This window comes from Salvelinus namaycush, unplaced genomic scaffold (assembly GCF_016432855.1).
Source record: "Salvelinus namaycush isolate Seneca unplaced genomic scaffold, SaNama_1.0 Scaffold829, whole genome shotgun sequence".
NCBI lineage: Eukaryota > Metazoa > Chordata > Actinopteri > Salmoniformes > Salmonidae > Salvelinus > Salvelinus namaycush.
The window spans coordinates 1-2500 of NW_024061563.1; positions in this window are offsets into that span (position 1 = coordinate 1).

Here is a 2500-nt window from a genome sequence, read left to right on the forward strand (position 1 = left end):
AAAAGTTATTATCGTTGTGTGATTCGAGCCTGAAAAAGAGTTGAATTGCTTTGATTCTAGATTCAAATTCAGGAAATACAATAACCCAACTTGTACAAAATCATTGTAGCCAAACCAAAGTGAATCTAGAATCAAAGCAATTCAACTCTTTTTCAGGCCCGAACAGCATTGTCTTGAAAACCTCACCTTAGACAACAGTGACTAGGGTCTGATTTCAATGATGGACTCTGTTGGCATAGAGGAACAAGGTCACTGCCTACGTCACTACCGGATCAGCTCGAATACACTAGTCAATAGTATCTTCGCTAGATGGAGATCACAGAGGTTATGTTTAATGCGTGGCTAGTTTGCATCAGCTACCTTCACGAAAACCACAGCAAAGGTTTTGCCTTCAAACTCTGGTTTCAAATCATGACGTTCTGGCATGTCTGCCTCGTGATTGGTTGCCTAAAGAGTCCGTCATTGAAACCAGACCTGAGTCACTGTTGCCCAGGCTGGGGTTTTAGAGACTACAAACAGGACAGGTGAAGGCCTAAGTCTTTTCTTTACACTATGAGCAGAGTTCTCCATGTTGTATTCCACTGCAATCTATATCACATTACCCGGCATTCTCAAACACTATCCACCTTTTAAAGTGATACATCACCTTCTAAAAACAATCCATATCACATTACCCGGCATTCTCAAACACTATCCACCTTTTAAAGTGATACATCACCTTCTAAAAACAATCCATATCACATTACCCGGCATTCTCAAACACTATCCACCTTTTAAAGTGATACATCACCTTCTAAAAACAATCCATATCACATTACCCGGCATTCTCAAACACTATCCACCTTTTAAAGTGATACATCACCTTCTAAAAACAATCCATATCACATTACCCGGCATTCTCAAACACTATCCACCTTTTAAAGTGATACATCACCTTCTAAAAACAATCCATATCACATTACCCGGCATTCTCAAACACTATCCACCTTTTAAAGTGATACATCACCTTCTAAAAACAATCCATATCACATTACCCGGCATTCTCAAACACTATCCACCTTTTAAAGTGATACATCACCTTCTAAAAACAATCCATATCACATTACCCGGCATTCTCAAACACTATCCACCTTTTAAAGTGATACATCACCTTCTAAAAACCAATCCATATCACATTACCCGGCATTCTCAAACACTATCCACCTTTTAAAGTGATACATCACCTTCTAAAACCAATCCATATCACACCCCCCGGCATTCTCAAACACTATCCACCTTTTAAAGTGATACATCACCTTCTAAAAACAATCCATATCACATTACCCGGCATTCTCAAACACTATCCACCTTTTAAAGTGATACATCACCTTCTAATAACAACGTTGTTTTATTATTATTTTCGACTTACTAACGTTGTTGTCGTTTCATCCAAACTACTAGCTAAATTATTATTATTATAAAGCTGCATTATTGTCTGAAAGGTGAAGTGAGAGTCTGGCTGCTCCCAAATGGCACCCGGGCTTATATAGTGCTCTACTTTGGACCAGGGCCCGTAGCTCTCTGAGACTGGGCTTCGAGGTAGTAGCTCTCTGAGACTCTGGGCTTTGAGGTAGTAGCTCTCTGAGACTCTGGGCTTTGAGGTAGTAGCTCTCTGAGACTGGGCTTTGAGGTAGTGGCTCTCTGAGACTGGGCTTTGAGGTAGTGGCTCTTTGAGACTGGGCTTTGAGGTAGTGGCTCTTTGAGACTGGGCTTTGAGGTAGTGGCTCTTTGAGACTGGGCTTTGAGGTAGTGGCTCTTTGAGACTGGGCTTTGAGGTAGTGGCTCTTTGAGACTGGGCTTTGAGGTAGTGGCTCTTTGAGACTGGGCTTTGAGGTAGTGGCTCTTTGAGACTGGGCTTTGAGGTAGTGGCTCTTTGAGACTCTGGGCTTTGAGGTAGTAGCTCTCTGAGACTGGGCTTTGAGGTAGTGGCTCTTTGAGACTGGGCTTTGAGGTAGTGGCTCTCTGAGACTGGGCTTTGAGGTAGTGGCTCTCTGAGACTGGGCTTTGAGGTAGTGGCTCTTTGAGACTGGGCTTTGAGGTAGTGGCTCTTTGAGACTGGGCTTTGAGGTAGTGGCTCTTTGAGACTGGGCTTTGAGGTAGTGGCTCTTTGAGACTGGGCTTTGAGGTAGTGGCTCTTTGAGACTCTGGGCTTTGAGGTAGTAGCTCTCTGAGACTGGGCTTTGAGGTAGTGGCTCTTTGAGACTGGGCTTTGAGGTAGTGGCTCTCTGAGACTGGGCTTTGAGGTAGTGGCTCGCGGAGACTCTGGGCTCTCTGAGACTCAAACCACAGGCTCAAACCGCAGGCTCTCTGAGACTCTGGGCTTTGAGGTAGTGACTCTCTGAGACTGCGCTTTGAGGTAGTGACTCTTTGATACTCTTGGGTTTGATGGAGTGACTCTCTGAGACTCTGGGCTTTGAGGTAGTGCCTCTCTGTGACTGGGCTTTGAGGTAGTCGCTCGCTG